Genomic DNA, 21,664 nt, shown 5'->3' with positions numbered 1-21,664 from the left:
GTCAAAGGCGTTGGCGTGATCAATAAAGCAGCAGTAGATGTTTTTCTGGAATTCTTTTGCTTTTATTCTATGATCCAATGGATGTTGGCAATTTGATCTCCAGTTCCTCTGCCTTTTCTAAATCCAGCTTGAACATCTGGAACTTCATGGTTCATGTAGTTTTGAAGCCTGGCTTGGTGAATTTTGAGCATTACTTTGCTAGTATGTGAGATGAGTGCAATTGTGCAGTAGTTTGAACATTCTTTGGCATTGTCCTTCTTTGGGATTGGAATGAAAACGGACCTTTTCCAGTCCTGTGACCATTGGTGAGTTTTCCAAACTTGTTGGCATATTGAGTGTAGCACTTTCACAACATCATCTTTTAGGATTTGAAATAGCTCAACTTTAATTCCATCACTTCCACTAGTTTTGTTTGTAGCGATGATTTGTAAGGCCCACTTGACTTCACATTCCAGGACGTCTGGCTCTAGGTGAGTGATCACACCATTGTGGTTATCTGGGTCATTAAGATCTTTTTTGTACAGTTCTTCTGCATATTCTTGCCACCTCTTCTTACTATCTTCTGCTTCTGTTAGGTCCATACCATTTCTGTCCTTTATTGCACCCATCATTGCATGAAATGTTTCCTCATAAAAAAAAAAAAAAAAAAAAAAAGAAATGTTTCCTCATATCTCTAATTTTCTTGAAGAGATCTCTAGTCTTTCCCATTCTATTGTTTTCTTCTATTTCTTTGCATTGATCACTGAGGAAGGCTTTCTTATCTCTCCTTGCTATTCTTTGGAACTCTGCATTCAAAGGGGGTATATCGTTCCTTTTCTCCTTTGCCTCTCACTTCTCTTCTTTTCTTAGGTATTTGTAAGACCTCCTCAGACAAGGGAGAGGCAATAGTTTCTCTTGAACTCGGACTTCCATTGCCTTTCATTCAAAATAATCCACATGCCAAAGTATCATATCTTGGGGAAGCCTATTCTTAACTCCCACAATAGTATGAAACCTCTGTAAAATTAAATTTGTGTGTGTACATATACATATATCAATTTCTGTAGGGTTGTGTGTGAAATGATTCTAACTGTTTTGGAAGAATTAATATTGTTAAAATGGCCATACTACCCAAAGCAATCTACAGATTTAATGTGATCTCTATCAAATTCCCCATGATATTTTTCACAGAACTAACACAAATAGTTTGAACCTTTATATGGAGCCACAAAAGACCCAGAATTGCCAAAATAATCTTGAGGAAAAAGAACAAAGCTGGAGGCATAACCCTGCTAGACTTTAGACAATAATAAAGACCCATAGTAATCAAGCCAGCAGGGTCCTGGCACAAAAACAGACATATGAATCAATGGAACCAGATAGAGAGCCCCAAAATAAATCCACACACCCATGGTGAATTAATTTTCAACAAAGGAGGCAAGAATATACAATGGAGAAAAGATAGTCTCTTCAGCAATTGTTGGGAAAGTTGGACAGTCACATATAAATCAATGAAGATAGAACACTCCCATACACCATACACATACGTACAAAAACTCAAAATGGCTTACAGACTTAAATATAAGACCATAAATGATACCATAAAACCCCTAGAAGAGAATGTAGGCAAAATTTTTTCTGACATAAATTGTAGCAATGTTTTCTTAGGTAACTCTCCCAGGGCAATAGGAATAAAAGCAAAAATAAACAAATAGGACCTAATGAAACTTATAAGCTTTTGCACAGCAAAGGGAATCATAAACAAAATGAAAATACAACCTATGAACTGGGAGAACATATTTACACATGATGTGATTGACAAGGATTTAATTTCCAAAATAAACAAACAGCTCATTCAACTCATTATCAAAATGAACCAAACAACCCAATTGAAAATGGTCAGAAAACCTAGAGAAACATTTCTGTGAAGAAGACAAACAGATGATCAGTAGGCACGTGAAAAGATGCTCAACATCACTAATTATTAGAGAAATACAAATCAAAACTACAATGAGGTATCACCTCACACTGGTCAGTATGGCCATCATCAGAAAGTCTACAAAAAATGAATTCTGAAGAGGCTGTGGAGAAAAGGGAAGCCTTCTACACATTGGCGGGAATGTAAATTGATACAGCTACTATGGAGAATAGCATGGAGTTTCCTTAAAAAAACAAAAATAGAGTTGCCATATGATCTAGCAATTGTATTCCTGAGCATATATCAGGAGAAAGCTCTAATTCAAAAAGATACATGCATCCCAGACTTCCCAGTGGTTAAGAATTTGCTTGCCAATGAAGGGAACATGTGTTTCATCCCTGGTCCAGGAAGATTCCACATGCCACGGGGTATCTAAACCCATGAGCCTAACTACTGAGTTTGTGCTCTAGAGCCCCCAAGCACAACTGCTGGAAGCCTTCATGCCTCATAGAGCCTGTGCTCAGCAGCCAGAGAAGCCACTACAACCAGAAACCCAAGCCCCTCAAACAGAGAGGAGCCTCTGCTCACTGTAGCTAGAGAGAAGCCAGAGCAGCAATAAAGACCCAGTGCAGCTGTATGTAAATAAATATTTTTTAAAAGTCTCATTTGGCTTAAAGACAGAAACAAAATTAAAAAAAAAAAAACAACCTAAGAAAGTACTAAAAAAAGATACATGCACCTCAATGTTTATAGTAACACTATTTACAATAGCCAAGACATGGAAGCAACCTAAATGTCCATTGACAGAGGAATAGATAAAGAAAAAGTGGCATATATATATATACACACATACACACACACACACACACACACAATAGATTATTACTCAGCCATAATAAGACTGAAATAAAGCCATTTAGAGCAACATGGATAGACCTGGAGATTATCATACTTAGTGATATGAGTCAGAGAAAGACAAATACCATTATGATACTACTTATATATGGAATCTAAAAATGATGCAAATGAACTTATTTACAAACAGAAACAGATTCTTGACATAGAAAACAAACCTATGGTCACCAAAGGGTAGCTAGATATAAATTAGGAGTTTGAGATCAGCAGGTACAAAAGACCATAGATAGGATCATTTCAGTTCAGTTGCTCATCATGTCCGACTCTTTGTGACCCCATGAATCGCAGCACACCAGGCCTCCCTGTCCATCACCAACTCCCGGAGTTTATTCAAACTCATGCCCATCAAGTCAGTGATGCCATCCAGCCATCTCATCCTCTGTCATCCCCTTCTCCTCCTGCCCCCAATCCCTCCCAGCATCAGGGTCTTTTCCAATGAGTCAACTCTTTGCATCAGGTGGCCAAAGTATTGGAGTTTCAGCTTCAGCATCAGTCCTTCCAATGAACACCCAGGACTGATCTCCTCTAGGATGGACTGGTTGGATCTCCTTGCAGTCCAAGGGACTCTCAAGAGTCTTCTCCAACACCATAGTTCAAAAGCACAGATAAACAATAAGGTCCCACTGTATAGTACAGAGAAAGTGAAAGTGTAAGTCCCTCAGTTGTGGTGTACTCTTTGTGACCCCATGGGTAGCCTGTCCCTTCTCCAACAACCTTTCAACACCAGCTCTGTTCTCTACATAGACCCAACTTTGTAAACTTCTTTATTGAGTTAGAAACTGAATTTCTATTTCAATGCTGTTTAGTTTTAGGAGGAAGAGTAATGTGCTTTGTTGCAGCAGAGAAGTTCTTCTATTCTGCTGGTCTGAGTGAAAGGTTGTTGCTGAACCACAAAAGATGCCAGGATTCTTGGCCTCCGGAGGAGAAGAAATCAATCCGGGGCCAGAGACGAGGCTTGATTGCTCAGAGCTTTTGTGTAATAAAGTTTTATTAAAAGAGATAGAGAAAACTTCTGACATAGACATCAGAAGGGGACAGAAAGAGTACTCCCCCAGCTAGTCTTTAGCTGGATGTTATACAGCTTCTAGCAGTCTGCTAATAAAGAAAGGAAATGTCTCAAAACTCAGAGAATGGCACAAGGCCCCTCACCCACAGATGCATTTTGAGATAATCTTGGCACCAGGTGAGTCATCCTGGGCCATAAACCGATTGACATGAATCTTGAAGAAAGGCAGATTTCCATACAAATATATAGTTTCATTAACATAGATTAGGAGAACAATGTATCAGTATAACATACTGGTTCTGAGTCTTTAGGCGGAACTGACTTGAAGACAGTCAAGGGTAAATACATAGTACCTTAACATAGCTTAAGACAAACATTTCCATAAGAAAAATGTATCGGTTAGCTCAAGGTTTGAGAAAAGTTAAGTTCAGGTGGGACCAGCTGTCATTAGGCAGCACAGAATTTTCAGAGAAACTTCTTTTTACATTTGTATAGAGAAGAGGAAAAAATATAACACGTTTGTTTTCTCCTGCCACTTAAGAGAGAGAGAGAAAAAATGTCTGACACTTGCAGCCTATTTCCTCCGTTTGGAGACCCCTGGCCTTCCTGCCTGTTAGCCTCTCATGAGGATACCCTGTACACTGTACAATACACAGACGTATGTATTGTAGCCCCTTCTCACTAACCATGGCAGCTGAGAGGAGAATATATGTGCAAAATAGCATAGCGGTGAAGAAACCACCTGCCAGTGCGGGAGACGCAGGAGATATGGGCTCAATCCCTGGGTCGGGAATAACTCCTGGAGGAGCAAATGGCAACCCACTCCAGGATTCTTGCCTGGAAAATCCCATGGACAGAGGAGCCTGGCAGGCTACAACCCATGGGATCGCAAAAGAGTCAGACACGACTGAACACATGTGCTTCATGTACAACAAAGTTTCCCTTAAGTTTAATAGCCTTACTTTAAAATGTTGTTTCTAGATGGCTTGTATCATGCTGATATTCCAAGTTATAAAGGTTTAAAAGGCACAAGGAAAGCTGGGACACAGGAAGTACAGGATGTAATGACTTTGAAAGCGTGAGTTGCAGAAAGAAAGCTGGATGCACCCTCATCCATCATTATTCAGTGTCTGGATGTATGTTTATAATAGCGCCTTTGTTTGTCTGAAGCAATGGGTCTCAAGGGTGCTGCAGGGGATGTCAAGAGAGATTGTTCCCTGAATATAATAGTTGCTTAATAAATATTCATTGAATGAGAAAGCAGAGACAGGCACTTCATAGCTTTGCTGATATGAAAAGTTGTTCATTGAGATTGCTGCAGGTTTTTGGTGTGGGCGGAAGTGGTAATAAGATGGTGGTTTTATGTGGAACATGTAGGACATGGAGGCAGTTGAATGGAAAATAGTGCCATAAAAAGTTTCTGATGTGATTATGTAAAAAAAGTTACTCAGAGCTGAGGACTCTTGAGTCTATGCCCAAGGAAATCTGATGTCCCCTAAACTTTTCTTTCACTTTTCTTTTTTCAAGTTGGTGTCCATGTAACAATGCTGAGTTCCTTTAGGCCAGGTACTGGGGCCACAGAGGCCAGGAGGCAGAATTTCTGCTTTTGGAGAGCATATTGTTGAGACTAAGGCAGGCACCTTGTGTGGCGCCTATCCCATTGTGTGGTTGTGACGATGACTGAGACTAGGACTGTAGGGCTCAGAGTAAGAAGCCACTACTTTGGAGGGGTGGGAAGAAAGAAAAGAAGCTGGGGGAGATTTTCTCGGAGAATGTCACAGATAGATGAGCTAGACCATGAAGCAGAAATTTGCTGCCAAAGAAACTGCGCGTGTATGTGTGTTAAGTTTTAAAGAGAAAGGCCTTACAAGCCACAACTGATTAAACATGAAGTGGGTGGTCAATGAAATGTGAGATCATCAAAAATCATCTTCAAGGATTTGGAATCAGTTAAAAGTTATGCTGAGTCATTCTCCCTGTGGCTGGAGTTTCTTTGGGCTGGTCTTTTCCTGAGAGGGTCGGGGAAAGTAAGTGAAAACAGAGTCTCCCGATGGAAAGAGGAGTAGGGAAGAGAAATTTCTACTCTCATTTGAAGAACAGAACATGAAGACTAATAGACAACAGACAGAAAGGAAGAGGCCCAAGTGCATGTCATGCTCTTTCAAGACAGCCTGTCCTTGCTGAGCCCCCTTGCCCCACGTGCCAATCCCTGCTCCCTGACCCCCTCCCATCCTCTTACGAGTTCTTGCAGAGCTAGTTTCTGGCTTCACCCTGGGTGCTTTGCACTGTACATCTTCTTGTGTGCATTTGTTGTGCTGCCCTTGAGAGCTAGCACCTTTTGCATTTCTCACGGTCTCTCCAGGAGCTTCCACAGGCTCTGGGAAGATTATCCTGGCCTCTGAATGGGCCTTCCGTGTCTAGCTTTCACTGCTCCAACCTTCTTTTCAGAAAATTTTTTTGGTGGCAACCTCAGTTCTCTTGCTCATAAACTTCATGCATACTTTATCTGTGAAAGAGTAAAAAAGAGCCATTAAAAATCAAATGGTAGAAGGATGACGCTTAATAAATGGGAGATGTTTGTGACGTATGGTTAAGTAACATGTAGATTATGTTTCATAGGACCCATATTTTGTTAAAAATACAGGCCAGGGACTTCTGTGGTGGTCCAGTGGTTAAGAATCCACCTGCCAATGCAGGGGACATGGGTTTGATCCCTGCTCCGGGAAGATTCCTACATGCCATGGGGTAACTCAGCCCGAGCGCCAGCCATAACATCTGAAGCTCATGTGCTCTAGGACCCACACACCGCAAAAAGAGAAGCTCCCACAATGAGAAGCCCGCACACCACAGCTAAGAGTAGTCCACACTCACCACAACTAGGAGAAAGCCCACACAGCAAGCAACAAAGACCCAGTGCAGCCCAAATAAATAAATAAATAAAAATAAAATTTAAAAAATAGGTCAAATGACTGAAAGCGTATAGATCAAGATGAAAGGCAGCACTGCGGCTTTTTGTGAATAGGCTGCAGCTGGTGCTTTTTCCCTTCTCTAATTCTGCTGACTAAAGATACTGAAACCTTTATTCAGCTTCCCTGGCATTGTTCCTGCTCCTCAGTATAACATTTTTTTTCCAAAGAGACTGGCCTCCTCACTCTCCCTGTTAATACCCAGCTTGTTTTTTTTTTTTTTTTAATCACCATCTGTGCTCATGCTATCCCTCTTGGATCATCTTCCCTTCTTTTTCTTTCTTAAGCCTCTCAGAAGCCTTTTCTGACCCAAACTTCTTCCTTCTTAGATTGTTCCCTGTGGTACCTGTAGTCTATATCACACACTTTGGAACTGTACAAGGAATGAAACTTGTTTAAAGATGAATGAAAATGCATAAAGCCGCTAAAGTTCATCAGTATAGGATATATACACAGAAGAGTTGCTTTTGTTGATTAACCAGATGTGGAGGTTCTCTGTCCTCTAGCTCTGGTAGTGTCTGTGTGTTTGCTCCACTTAAACCACAAAGCAGAACATCTCTCCAAATTTTCCCCAGAGTCCACTTACAAAAGAGTAGTGGTGAGAAATGTAGCTTTTACTGAGGATTCTTGTGGGAGAGAAGCCACAAGGTAGTTATATGCCTCAAAGCAAGGAATTTAAAATGCATAATTGACTTTGATTTGATTTCCTCAAACCTATTCTCTACTACATTTGTTACAGGGGTTTCTCTCCCTGAAGCTCTTTTAGCTGCACCCAGCCTCTTGACTTCATTCCATTGCTCTGAGTTTTCCCTGAAAATATCAACTTCTCCACCTTGCAGACTGATTTAGCTTGGTCCCACTTCCTGTCCCACTTGGTCCCACTTCCTGCCCCATGTGGCAAGTCCAAGTACCTCTTACTCTTCAGCAAACAAAGGGTTCTTCAGTAATGCAGATCTGTTCTCTTTATGGGATTCATATACCTACTTTATTTCTACTTCTTGCCCACTTTATCCCTATTACCTCAGCACAATTATTCATTCTCAAAAATGAATTGGTTTGGACAACAAATTATATATTCTAAGTTGTAGATAACTTTTCATCCTTAAGTAGCTAGTTCTTTAGCATCTACTTGGTTTCTACCGTACAACTACCACACAGTTCCACTCATCTCACACGCTAGTAAAGTAATGCTCAAATTCTCCAAGCAAGACTTCAGCAATACGTGAACCGTGAACTTCCAGATGTTCAAGCTGGTTTTAGAAAAGGCAGAGGAACCAGAGATCAAATTGCCAACATCCGCTGGATCATTGAAAAAGCAAAAGAGTTCCAGAAAAACATCTATTCCTGCCTTATTGACTATGCCAAAGCCTTTGACTGTGTGGATCACAATAAACTGTGGAAAATTCTGAAAGAGATGGGAATACCAGACCACCTGACCCACCTCTTGAGAAACCTGTATGCAGGTCAGGAAGCAACAGTTAGAACTGGACATGGAACAACAGACTGGTTCCAAATAGGAAAAGGAGTACATCAAGGTTGTATATTGTCACCCTGCTTATTTAACTTATATGCAGAGTACATCATGAGAAACACTGGGCTGTAAGAAGCACAAGCTGGAATCAAGATTGCTGGGAGAAATATCAATAACCTCAGATATGCAGATGACACCACCCTTATGGCAGAAAGTGAAGAGGAACTAAAAAGCCTCTTGATGAAAGTGAAAGAGGAGAGTGAAAAAGTTGGCTTAAAGCTCAGCATTCAGAAAACTACAATCATGGCATCTGGTCCCATCACTTCATGGCAAATAGATGGGGAAACAGTGGAAGCAGTGGCTGACTTTATTTTTTTGGGCTCCAAAATCACCTCAGATGGTGATTGCAGCCGTGAAATTAAAAGACGCTTACGCCTTGGAAGGAAAGTTATGACCAACCTAGACAGCATATTAAAAAGCAGAGACATTACTTTGCCAACAGAAGTCCGTCTAGTCAAGGCTATGGTTTTTCCAGTTGTCATGTATGGACTGTGAAGAAAGCTGAGAGCCGAGGAATTGATGCTTTTGAACTGTGGTGTTGGAGAAGACTCTTGAGAGTCCCTTGGACTGCAAGGAGATCCAACCAGTCCATCCTAAAGGAGATCAGTCCTGGGTGTTCATTGGAAGGACTGATGCTGAAGCTGAAAGGAGATAAGTCCTGGGTGTTCATTGGAAGGACTGATGCTGAAGCTGAAAGGAGATAAGTCCTGGGTGTTCATTGGAAGGACTGATGCTGAAGCTGAAACTCCAATACTTTGGCCACCTGATGTGAAGAGTTGACTCATTGGAAAAGACCCTGATGCTGGGAGGGATTGGGGGCAGGAGGAGAAGGGGATGACAGAGGATGAGATGGCTGGATGGCATTACCAACTCGATGGACATGAGTTTGAGTAAACTCTGGGAGTTGGTGATGGACAGGGAGGCCTGGTGTGCTGTGATTCATGGGGTCAAAAAGAATCGGACACGACTGAGTGACTGAACTGAACTGAACTGGTTTCTCAGAAGAGACTGATGGCTCTTTTAGGCAAGGGACCCAATCTTCTACATGTCTGTGTCATTGTACTTGGTAGCAGTTCAATAGGTACTTGTTAAATTGGATAACGTGAGTCAAAGTGTTTGAGCAGACCTCTGCAGGTGTGAGTTGGGGCAGAAGGTACCTTCCCTAAAGGGAACATTCATGCTGGGGAACCCTGGTAAGAGATCAGGTTTAATGGAAAATGTGGGGCCTGTAAGAGGCAGGAACCACACGAAGATAAATGAGATTGTGTGTGTGTGTATGTATGTGTACATGAATATAGACAGATTTCACTACAGTGGCATGTAGTAGGTCTTCAATGAATGTTCATTTCATTCTGTCATTTATATCTCACTAGATTTTTCTCCCCCCAGCTTTATTGAGGTATGTGTGCATGCTAAATAACTTCAATAATGTCTGACTCTTTGAGACCCTGTGGACTCTAGCCTTTCAGTTTCCTCTGTTCGTGGGATTCTTCAAGCAAGAATACTGGAGTGGGTTGCCATGACCTCCTCCAGGGGATCTTCCCGACACAGGGATCAAACCTACATCTCTTAGTCTCCTGCATTGGCGGCGGGCTGTTTACCACTAGTGCTACCTGAGAAGCTCATGGTATATACATGCAATAGAATATTACTCAGTCATAAAAGAATGAAATATTGCCATTTGCAACAATATGGACTCAGAGAATATAATGCTTAGTGAAATAAGTGAGAGAAAGATAAATACTATAACACTTATATGTAGAATCTTAAAAATAATACAAATGATTGCATATACAGAACAGAAACAGACTCTCAGACAGAAAAAACAAACTTACGATTACAAAAGCAGAAAGGGCAAGGGGAAGGACAAATTTGGAATATGGGACTAACAGATACTGAATACTATTTGTAAAATAGATAGGGACAAAGATTTGTTTGTTTTTGTTACCCATTATCCAATATCCTATAATAACCTATGAAAGTGAAAGTCATTGCTCTGTCGTGTACGACTCTTTGCAAACCCATGGACTACAGAGTCCATGGAATTCTCCAGGCCAGAATACAGGAGTGGGTAGCCTTTCCCTTCTCTAGGGGATCTTCCCAACCCAGGGGTTGAACCCAGGTCTCCCACATTGCAGGCAGATTCTTTACCAGATGAGCCACCAGGGAAACCCTAGAGTTCAATTATAAATGAAACCGTTCAGACAGCTTCCTCTCCCTCCTAGTCTCCAAAGGAAGAGAAGATAATGTATAACAGAATATAATCGGTAAAAGACTGAATCACTGTTCTGGGCACCTGAAACTAACATAGTATTATAAATCACCTATACTTCAATTAAAAAAAGAAAGTAAGCTATCAGAGTTAATAAATAAGTTCAACAAGACTACAGAATGCAAGATCGATATACAAAAATCAATTGTATTTCTTCACAATAGAAATGAACAATACAAAATTGATTTAAGAAAATAACTCAATTGACAATAGTACCAAGCAGAATAAGATACTTAGGAGTAAGTTTAATCAAACAAGTGTAAAACTTGCACACTAAAAACTACAAAATATTGTAGAGAGAAATTAAAGAAGATCCAAATAAATGTAAAGACATTACATGTTCATGAATGGAAGACTTAAGATTCTTAAGATAGTTCAGTTCAGTCGCTCAGTCGTGTCCAGCTCTTTGCGATCCCATGGAGTGCAGCACGCCAGGCCTCCCTGTCCATCACCAACTCCCGGAGTCTACTCAAACTCATGTCCATTGAGTCAGTGATGCCATCCAACCATCTCATCCTCTGTCGTCCCCTTCTCCTCTCGCCTTCAATCTTTCCCAGCATCAGGGTCTTTTCAAATGAATAGCTCTTCACATCAGGTAGCCAAAGTATTGGAGTTTCAGCTTCAACATCAGTCCTTCCAATGAACATTCAGGATTGATTTCCTTTAGGATGGACTGGTTGGATCTCCTAGCAATAACCCCCAAATTCATCTATAATTTCAATTCATTCCCCCTTAAATTCCAAGCTGTCTTCTTTGCACAAACCGACAAACTTATCCGAACATTCACATGGAAAGTCAAAGGACTCTGAATATCAAATACAATATTGAAAAGGAAGAACAAAGCTGGAGGAGTCATACTTCCTGACCTCAAAACTTAATGCAAAGCTGCAGTGTGGTATCAGCATAATGATAGACAAATGGATCAAGGAAATAGAATTAGAGACTTGAAATAAACCCTTACATTTATAGTTAACTGATTTTCAACAAAGATGGCAAGACAATTTAATAGGAAATGAACAGCCTTTTCAAGAAATGGTGTGGGAAGAATTAGATATACACATGCACGAGAATGAAGCGGAACCTCACTTTAGACTGTACGCAAAAGGTAACTCAAAATGGATCAAAGTTTAATTAGGTCCCATTCTGAGTTTATTTTTGTGTATGGTGTCAGGAAGTGTTATAATGTCATTCTTTTACACATAGCTGTCCAGTTTTCCCAGCAACACTTACTGAAGAGGCTACCTTCTCTCCACTGTATATTCTTGACTTCTTTGTCAAACACGAGGTGCCCACAAGTGCATGGGCTTATCTCTGGGTTTTCTGTCTTGTTCCTTTGATCTATATTTCTGCTTTTGTGCCAATACCATGCTGTCTTGGTGACTGTAGCTTTGTAATATAGTCTTAAGTAAGGGAGGCTGATTCCTCCAGCTCTGTTTTTCTTTTTCAAGATTGCTTTGGCTATTCTGGGTCTTTTGTGTTTCTTAAAAAAATTGTAAAATTTTTTGTTCTAGTTCTGTGAAAAATGCTATTGGTAATTCAATAGGGATTGCATTGAATCTGTAGATTATTTTGGGTAGCATAGTCATTTTCACAATATTGATTCTTCCAATCCAAGTATATAGCATATCTCTCCATCTGTTCATGCCATCTTTGATTTCTTTCATCAGTGCCTTATAGTTTTCTGTACATAGGTCTTTATATCCTTAAGTAGGCTTATTCCTAGGTACTTACTCTTTTTCTTGCAATGGTGAATAGGTTTGTTTCCTTCATTTCTCTTTCTGAATTTTGGTTGTTAGTGTATGGGAATGCTAGGGATTTCTGTGCATTACTTTTTTATCCTGTGATTTTGAAATGCATTGATTAATGCTAGTAATTTTCTGGTGGCTAAATCCTAATTCTTTAGGCTTTTCCATGTATAGTATGGGCTTCCCAGGTGGCTCAGGGGTAAAGACCACCTGCCAATGCAGGAGTGGCAGGAGATGCAGGTTCAATCCCTGGGTCAGGAAGATCCCTTAGAGAATGGAATGGCAACCCACTTTAGTATTCTTGCCCATGGACAGAGAAGCCTGGTGGGCTACAGACCAGGGGATTGCATAGAGTCAGACAAGACTGAGTGACTGAGCATGCACACACACATGTATATATCATGTCATCTGCAAACAGTGACAGTTTTACTTCTTTTGCAGTCCAGATTCTTTTATTACTTTTTCTTTTCTGATTGTTGTGGCTAGGACTTCCAAAACTATGCTTTGATGAGTGACAAGGGTGGGCACCCTTGTCTTGTTAGAGGAAATGCTTTCAGTTTTTCACCATTGAAAATAATGTTTGGTGTCAGCTTGTTGTATATGGCCTTTATTATGTTGAGGTAAGTTCTTTCTATGCCCACTTTCTGGAGAGGTTTTTTTTAAATCATGAATGAGTGTTGAATTTTGTCAAAAGTTTTTTTTCATCTATTGAGATTATCATATGCTTTTTGTTTTTCAATTTGTTAATATGGTGTGTCACATTGATTGATTTGCATATATTGAAGAAGTTTTGCATGCCTGGGATAAACCCCACTTGATCATGGTGTATGATTCTTTTGGTGTGTTGTTGAATTCTGTTGTAGTGTTTTGTTGAGGATGTTTGCATCTATGTTCATCAGTGATATTGGCCTGCAGTTTTCTTTTTTTGGTAATATTTTTGTCTGATTTTGGTATCAGGGTAATGGTGACCTTGTAGAATGAGTTTGGAAGTGTTCCTCCCTCTGCAATTTTTTTGGAAGAGTTTGAGAAGAATAGGTGTTAGTTCTTCTCTAAACATTTGATAGAATTCACCCATGAAACCATCTGGCCCTGGGTTCTTGTTTGCTGGAAGATTTTTGATCAGTTTTGATTTCAGTGCTTGTGATGGGTCTGTTCACATTTTTTACTTCTTCCAGGTTCGGTCTTGGTGGTGGTGGTGGATTAGTAGCTAAGTCATGTTCAACTCTCGTGGCCACATGGACTATAGCCTGCCAGGATCATCTGTCCATGGGGTTTGCCAGGCAAGAATACTGGAGTGGGTTGCCATTTACTTCTCCAGGGGATCTTCCTGGCCCAGGTTTAGAACCTGGGTCTCCCATATTGCGGGCAGTCTTCAGTCTTGGACTGGTGAAATTTTCTAAGAATTTGTCCATTTCTTCCTGGTTGTCCATTTTATTGGCATATAATTTCTTGTAGTAGTCTCTTATGATCCTTTGTATTTCTGTGGTGTCTGTTGTAACTTCTCCTTTTTAATGTCTAACTTTATTGATTTGAGTCTTATCCCCCACCTCCTTTTTTTTCTTGATGAGTCTGGTTAATGGTTTATCAATTTTATTTTCTTAAAGAGGCAGCTTTTAGTTTTATTGATCTTTGCTATTGTTTTCTTCATTTCTTTTTCATATATTTCTGCTCTGATCTTTATGATTTATTATTTCACTAATTTTGTGGCTTTTATTCTTCTTTTTCTAGTTGCTTTTGGTGTAAAGCTAAGTTTTTTATTTGCGGTTTTTCTTGTTTCTTGATGTAGGATTGTATTGCTGTGAACTTCCCTCTTTGAACTAGTTTTGCTGCATCCCACAGGTTTTTGATTGTCAGGTTTTCATTGTCATTTGTTTCTATGTTTTTTTTTTCTTATTTTCTCTTTGATTTCTTCACTTATCACTTGGTTATTTAGAAGTATATTATTTATTCTCCATGTGTTTGAGTTTTTTACAGCTTTTCCACTGTAATTGATATCTAATCTCATAGTGTTGTGATCAGAAAAGATGCTTAATGTGATTTAAATTTTCTTAAATTTACTGAGGCTTGATTTGTGACCCAAGATGTGATCTATCCTGGAGAATGTTCCAAGTGCACTTGGAAAAAAAGTGTATTCTGCTGCTTTTCAATGGAATGTCCTATAAATATCAATTAGGTCCATCTGATCTAATGTGTGATTTAAGGCTTGCATTTCCTTATTAATTTTCTATTTGGATAATCTGTCCATTTGTGTAAGTGGCGTGGTAAAGTCTCACACTATTCTTGTGTTACTGTTGACTTCCTCTTTTATATATGTTAGCATTTGTCTTATATATTGAGGTGCTTCTGTGTTGGGTGCATAAATATTTATAATTGTTACATCTTATTCTTAAACTGGGGCTTCCCTGGTGGGTCAGTTGGTAAAGAATTGCCTGTAGTATGGGAGACCTGGGTTTGATCCCTGGGTTGGGAAGATCCCCTGGAGGAGGATATGGCAACCCACTCCAGTATTCTTGCCTGGAGAATCCCCAGGGACAGAGAACCCTGGTGGGCTGCAATCCCTGGGGTTGCCAAGAGTTAGATACGACTGAGCGATTAAGCGCACACACACTCTTAGATCGATCCCTTGATCCTTATGTAGTGTCCTTCATTGTTCCTTGCTGGTGTTGTTCAGTCACACAGTTGTGTCTCTTTGTGATTCCATGGACTGCAGCGCACCAGGCTTCCTTGTCCTTCACTATCTCCCAGAATTTGCTCAAACTCATCTCCATTGAGTTTGCCATCCAACCACCTCATCCTTTGTTGCCCCCTTCTGCTCCTGCCCTCAATCTTTCCCAGCATTAAGGTCTTTTCCAATGAGTCTGCTCTTTGCATCAGGTGGCCAAAGTACTGGAGCTTCAGCTTCAGTATATATCCTTCCAATGAATATTTAGGTTTGATGTTCTTTAAGATTGACTGGTTTGTTCTCCTTGCTGTCCAGGGGACTCTCAAGTCTCTTGTAATTATCTTTATTTTAAAATCTATTTTGTTTGATATGAGTATTGCTGCTCCAATTTTCTTTTGATTTCCATTTGCATGGAATATCTTTTCCCATCCCCTCATTTTCAGTCTGTATGTGTCCCTAGGTCTGAAGTGGGTCTCTCTCTCTCTCTTTAAAATACTTATTTATTTGGCTGTGTTGGCTCTTCGTTGCAGCATGCAAGATCTTTGTTGTGTAATGTGGGATCTTTCATCGCAACATGTGGACTCTTTAGTTGTGGTGCATGGGCTCTGGAGCACAGGATCTCAGTAGTTACAGCACATGGGCTTGGTTACTCTGTGGCATGTGGGATTTTACTCGCTGACCAGGGATCAAACCCACCTCCACAGCATTGCAAGGTGGATTCTTAACCACTGAGCGACCAGGGAAGCCCCTGAAGTGGGTCTCTTGTAGACAGTATATATACAAGTCTTATTTTTGTATCCATTCAGCCATCTGTGTCTTTTGGTTGGAGCTTTCAATCCATTTATAGTTAAAGTAATTATTGATATATATGCTCCTGTTGATATTTTATTAATTTTTTTGCATTTATTTTTGCAGATCTTTTTCTTCTTGTATTTTTCCTGCCTAGAGAACTTCCTTCAGCATTTGTTGTAAAGCTGGTTTGGTGGTGCTGGGTTCCCTTAACTTTTGCTTCTCTGTAAAGCTTTTGAGTTCTCCTTCAAATCTGAATGAGATCCTTGCTGGGTAGAGTAATCTTGGTTGTAGATTTTTCCCTTGCATCACTTTGAATATATCCTGCCACTCCCTTCTGGCTTGCAGAGTTTCTGCTGAAAGATCAGCTGTTAACCTCATGGAGGTTCCCTTGTATGTAATTTGTCTTTTTTCCCTTGCTGCTTTTAATATTTTTCTTTGTGCTTAATTTTTGTTAGCTTGACTAATATGTGTCTTGGCATGTTTCTCCTTGGGTTTATCCTGTATGGAACTTTGTGCTTCCTGGACTTAATTGATTACTTCCTTTTCCATGTTAGGGAAGGTTTTGATTATAATCTCTCCAAATATTTTCTCTGACCCTTTCTCTTTCTCTTCTTTTTCTGGGACCCCTATAGTTAGAATGTTGGTGCATTTAATATTGTCCCAGAGGTCTCTGAGACTGTCCTCAATTCTATTCATTTTTTTTTTCTTTATTTGGTTCTTCAGCAGTTATTTCCACCATTCTATCTTCCAACTCACGTATCTGTTCTTCTACCTCAGTTATTCTGCTATTTATTCCTTATAGAGTATTTTTTACTTTCAGTAATTATGTTGTTCATCACTGTTTGTTTATTCTTCATTTCTTCTAGATCCTTTTTAGATGTTTCTTTCATCTTCTCCAATCTATCTTCGACATTTTGGATCTTTACTAGTAAGGTTCTGTATTTCTTTTCGGGTAGTTTGCCTATTTCCTCTTCATTTATTTGGTCTTACGGGTTTGTACCTTGACCCTTCACCTGCATGATATTTCTCTGTCTTTACATTTTGTTTAATCTTCCGTGTTTGATGTCTCCTGTGCTCAGGCTACACGGTCGCAGTTCTTGCTTCGGGTCTCTGTCCCTGGTGGGTGAGGTTGGTCGGGGGCTTGTGTAGGCTTCGTGGTGGTGGGGTTTGCGCCTGAGTCCTGGCAGATGGAGGGAACTTTCCCTCCATGTCAGGTGATGTCATGTGACATGTCAGGGCCACGTCAGGTGATGTGTTTTGGGTGTTTGTGGGCTTAGTATGACTTTAGGCAGTCTGTCTGCTGACTGCTGAGTTTGTGTTCCTGTCTTGTTTATTGTTTGGGTGAGGCATTCAGCGCTGGGTGCTGCAGGCACTTTAGTGGAACCAGGTCTTGGATTTGGAAGGAGGCCGTTGTGGGAGTTCTCACTGATTAATATTCTCTGGGGCCGGGAATCTTTGGTGGTCTAGTGTCTGGACTTGGTGCTCTCACCCCAGAGACTCAGCCCCGACTTTTGGCAACCAAACCGAGATCCCACATGCTGTTTGTCATGGCAATAAAGGGGATTTGAAAAATACAAAAAAGCAAACATGCACAAAAACAAAAAAGAAAATATGAAACCCAGGTAAATGGTAAAAGAAAAATCAGCCAAACAGAAACAAGCAGAAGCAAAGACAAAGGAACACATACACACCGAAGAACCAAAACTGAGCCGACGAAAGCAAAGTACAAGAGAGCAACCAGATGAAAAAGAGAAACCAAAAGTGAGATTGGCCAATTAAAAAGAAAACCAACTAAAACACAAATGGAAAACAAAGCCAAAGCAGAATGCCAACTGAGGAATAAAGCCAAGAAAACAAAGCAGACAGAAATGATTTAAAAAAGAAAGAACATGGAGAAGGAAATGGCAACCTACTCCAGTACTCTTGCCTGGAAAATTCCATGGATGGAGGAGCCTGGTAGGCTACAGTCCATGGGATTGCAAAGAGTTGGACACGATTGAGCGACTTCACTGGTGGTAGACTGAAGGAACGTAGAGGGATAAAAATGTTTGTCCTTTTCTCCTCCTTGAGAATTCCAGGTGATGTCAGGTGATGTCATGTGACATGTCAGGGGACCCTGGACTTTATCCTCCTTGGGGGACCCTGGACTTTATCAATCTGCCTAGGAATTGACTCTCTCAATGCTACAGAGGGGAAATAGATCATAATAAAAAATATCATAATAAAAAAAATAAAAAAGAAAGAACAACAGAAAGGCAAAGTTAAAATAGAAGTATATATTAAAAAGATCTGTATGTGGTAAACAACTACAGCAACAAAAAGAACCAAAATAGCAACAGCAAAAACACAGAACATTAGAAAGCCAAAGTAAAAGTAGAAATACATAACATAATGAAAAGCATGATTAAAAAATCCTCTACACTTAAACAGAAATAATAATGAAAGCGACCACCACAACAGGGGAAAAAACCCAGAATCAACAATAGAATGAATCAAAACATAATAATAATAAATGTTTTCTTATGGTTCCGCCTGTCAGTGTCCTTGCCCCCGCCGTGAGCCGCAGCCCAGCTCTGCCTGGCTGGGAACCCTCCCCACGCTGGGGAGAGCTGGCCTCGGGACCCGGTGTGGGGCCTGTGGGGCAGCTTGGGCAGTAATCGGGCCCTACTCTTGTGTGTGCTTGCCTGCCGTATCCACAGCCGCCAGAGCCAGAGTGTTTTCTTTGTGGGAACACCGCACTGTCCTTTCACATTTTCCACAGACACAGAAGGTACCTAGTTAATCATGTGGATTTAACCTTCAGTTTGTGCAGCTGATGGAAAGCTCCTCAATCCTCTTCCTTAGCTACTCCACTGCCGGAACTCAGCTGTGGTTTTAGCCCCACCTCTGGCTGTGGGCCGGCCACGGGAGTCTGCTCCTGAGGCTGCCCTGGAGGACTGGGGTCTGCCCCAGTGGGGATAGGGCGTGCAAGGGGCACGGCTGCCTGAATCGTGGGGGGGCCCAACGGTGCCAGGTGTGCAGGGAAGCTGGTGACTATGGTGCAAGAGGCTCTGCAAGGAGCCTTTTAGCCTCCTGCAGCAGGCGCGCAAGAGGCAGCTCTGGCTGGTCCTTCTTGGGCTCCAACCCTTGCACATGACTCAGTAGCAGTGCCCTGCTTTCGTGACAGTTCGGTTTTCCTCCAAAGGCATTTCTTGTTGCAGATTTCCTCCACCCTGTTTCCTCGGGTCATCTCCCTGCTGCCAACAGCAGTGCTTGCCCCAGGCTTGCTCTCCAATACCCACGCTCTAGCTTCCAGGCCCTGTGCACACCAGTATACATGTGTTCCAGTCCAGGGTACGTACGGTTCGTGGAGTACGGATTGTCTGTGTGGTTCTTACTCTAACCAGACTGTCACAGATCAGCTGCTTCACCCTCCTCCAGTAGCCTCAAATGCTTCCCTTCGGTCCCAGCCAATTTCCCCAGACGCAATAATCCATTTCCTGCTTCCGCTCCCCCACCCTGGGGTTCAGGCTCTGTCCTGCTTGCTCTGCTACTCCCTTCTTTTTTTCGTCCTACCCAGTTATGCATGGATCCATATGGCCCTTCCCGGTGGTCAAGGACCCTGGCTAGTATTCAGCCAGTGTTCTGTGAGAACTGTTGTGTCTGTAGATAGATTCCTGATGCATCTGTGGAGAGAGATGCACTCCATGACCACCTACTCCTTTGCTCCGCCATTTTGGAACTCCTTATAATGATATTTTGAAGAAGTTTAATTCATAAGGAAAGTGCTTCAGTTAAAAAGGCAGGATACAAAAAAAAGCTGCATATCAAGCATAATCTCAACCATGTATGTATAAACATTATTTAAAAACTAGAAGGAAACACATCAGTAATTTAAATATCATCTTTAATTGATAGGATTATGGATAACTTTTTTCATGTTTTCTGTATTTTCATATTGTGTGTGTATCATTTTATAATTAATAAAACAAAATGTGCACATTCTATTATTATTGTAGTAAAATATATATAACATAAGGTCTACCATTTGAATCACTGAAAATGTACAGTTCAGTAGCACTCTTCGCGACCCTATGATTCTCAGCACGCTAGGCCTCCCTGTCTATCACCAACTCCTGGAGTTTACCCAAACTCATGTCCATCGAGTCGGTGATGCCATCCAACCATCTCCTCCTCTGTCGTCCCCTTCTCCTCTTGCCCCCAATCCCTCCCAGCATCAGGGTCTTTTCCAATGAGTCAACTCTTCACATCAGGTGGCCAAAGTATTGGAGTTTCAGCTTCAGCATCAGTCCTTCCAATGAACACCCAGGACTGATCTCCTTCAGGATGGACTGGTTGGATCTCCTTGCAGTCCAAGGGACTCTCAAGAGTCTTCTCCAACACCACAGTTGAAAAGCATCAATTCTTCAGCACTCAGCTTTCTTCACAGTCCAACTCTCACATCCATACATGACCACTGGATAAACCATAACCTTGACCAGATGGACCTTTGTTGGCAAAGTAATGTCTCTGCTTTTTAATATGCTGTCTAGGTTGGTCATAACTTTTGCATTCATATTGTTGTGCAACCATTACCACCATCTGTCGCCAAAACTTTTTCATTTTTCCCACCTGAAACTCTGTACCCATTAAATATGAACTTCCCATTTCTCCTTCCTCCAGACCCTGGTAACCACTTTTCTGTCCCTATGAATTTGCATATTTTAGGTATCTCATGTAAGTGGAGTCATATGATTTTTGTCCTTTTGTGACTGGCTCATTTCACTTAAACACAGTGTCTTTGAGGTTTATCTATGCTATTTGTTATAGCATATATCAGAGTTTCATTCCTTCTTAAAGATTGAATATATTCAACTGTATGTATATATCACATTTATTTATCCTTTCATCCACCTGTAAATACTTAGGTTGCTTTGTTGCTATGAACATGAGTGTACAAATAGCTGTTTGAGCCCTGAATTTCAATTCTTTTGGCTACATACCTAGAAGTGGAATTGCTGGATCATGTGGTAATTTTGTTTAATTTTTTAAGCCATACTGTTTTCCACAGTGGCTAATTTTTTTAAAGGAATTTTATTTTTAAGTACTTAGGAAGGCTGATATTGTGAATCTATCCATGTTAACAAGTGAATTTAATGTAAACCAACTGGGTTTGGCAAGTTGATAACAAAGAACACCTGGAAAAAAAATGCTTGGGAATATTACAAAAATAACTGAAAAGCAACAATGAGGGGAAATTTGCCTCAACAAGTGTCAAAACTCGTTTTTCTCTAGTGATAGAACCACGTGGTACTGAGACTTCCCTGGTGGTCCAGAGGTGAAGAAGCTGCCTTCTAACGCAGGAGACGGGTTTGATCCCTGGTCAGCGGGCTAGGACCCCACCTGCCTTGCGGTAACTATGCCTGTGTGCTGCGGCTACCAGCCCGCGTTCTAGGACCTGTGCTCAGCAAGTAGAGAAGCTTAAGCTGCAACTAAGACCCAGAGCAGCGGGAGGAACAAAGACTTCTTCAAAGGTCATAGATGGTGCTGGCTAGAAGTATGGGGTACAGACTATCATGCTCTGGCTCCATCTTGTTCTTGACAATTTGGCCTCGTTTCCTAAGCCTTTCCTTCCTGGGAAAATAGAAGTAAAGACCATACAGGCCAGTAAAGCCCCAAGACTCTGAGAAAGTTTAATCTGTGATCCAGGAATCTGTAATAAAGGCACGCAAGGGAGACAGTGGCATTGGAACTGTTGGAAAAATACTGTCCAAAGTGGGAAGCAGGCGAGAAAAAAACAAAACAAAAAGCAATTGTCTTGTGCTAACACAGAGATTTGCAAATAGCTTTGTAGGAGACCGAGTCCCTGAACAGAACCAGGAACATATGAAAATGTAAG

This window comes from Dama dama, chromosome 3, assembly GCF_033118175.1.
Source record: "Dama dama isolate Ldn47 chromosome 3, ASM3311817v1, whole genome shotgun sequence".
NCBI classification, from domain to species: Eukaryota; Metazoa; Chordata; class Mammalia; order Artiodactyla; family Cervidae; genus Dama; species Dama dama.
Note: the sequence above shows the minus strand (reverse complement) of the source record.